Here is a 1,332-nt window from a genome sequence, read left to right on the forward strand (position 1 = left end):
CATTTTTCCAGTCGAGAACAAGACATCAGCTGCCCCCCCCCCCCCCGAGATGACTTATTTTGATTTAAGTTATTTTGGTTGTAGGGATAATTTTCTTTTCACAAAGGTTACCATAAGTGTTTTGATGATGGCATGTTTACTACGGGCTATAGAAACGTAGCTGCCGATGCTGTCTGTGCAACGAGGCGTCTCTAATGATATCTTTGTAGGCCTATAGTTCAATTTGTTATATTAGTTAGGTAAAGTAAACTCCTTTGTTAAAGTATAAAGTTAATTTTTGTATAAAAGTATAGAGCTGATATAGTATAGTATAAAGTTAACTTTGTTATAGTATAAAGTATAAAGTTAACTTTGTTATAGTATAAAGTTATTTATAAAAGTTATCATCACTTATCTTTTTTTCTTTATGGAATATCATTAAAAGTTATCCATATCACTTCACTTGCATTCTTCATCACCGTTTCTATCATTGATAACATTTCATAATCTTTCTCCATCTTCTTATTAAGATCTATTACATAGAGAACTCCTCTGTTATAATGTAAAGTGAGACTATTACGGAGATAACATTTTCGTCTTCTCCCGAGATTAATAATCAAATTTAGGTAGTGTTCGGTAAATTAGGGTTAGGTTAGGAATCAACACGGCTTCTATATAGTCCTTTATGAGGAGGTTCCGAAGGACTTTTTTGTCCAAATGGATATGGGAGAGGACCGACAAACTTCGGTGCTGGTTGCCATGGTGACGCTGTGCACTGCAGATATAAGCAAATTTGCGTTTACCGCGTTTTTCAGTCGCCGAAGCGCTAGATTGAGCAGGAATTCAAGATGTTAGCGCCTGGCGATCCCTTTCGTTCGCCAGGCCTGGCGATCGCCCGACCGCCTTGGCGAATGTTGGGTTTTAACGGAGTGCCTCCCTCACTCAGATGATCGCCTGCCGCAGCATCGCCAGGCGATCGCCAGCATGGGCGAAAGGTTTTAAAAGTACGGCCTAAGTGTCAGGATCTCCCACAACGATTGCGGCGCACCGAATCACACGCCTTCTTGACGTCGATGTAGGCTGCAGGCCGGGGGAATGGAACCGGCCTGCCAGGACAGCATGCAAGCCCCGTGCCATAGGCTCACCCCAGTCTTTAGCAGTTCAGCAGGGATACGCATATGCCTGCAGCTTATCCTCCCTTCAGCTTAGAGATCGCCTTCCTAACCTCAGTTATATATATATATGCATATATATATATATATATATATATATATATATATATATATCTATATATATATATATATATATATATATATATATATATATATATGTGTGTGTGTGTGTATATATATA

This window comes from Penaeus vannamei, chromosome 17 (assembly GCF_042767895.1).
Source record: "Penaeus vannamei isolate JL-2024 chromosome 17, ASM4276789v1, whole genome shotgun sequence".
Lineage (NCBI taxonomy): Eukaryota > Metazoa > Arthropoda > Malacostraca > Decapoda > Penaeidae > Penaeus > Penaeus vannamei.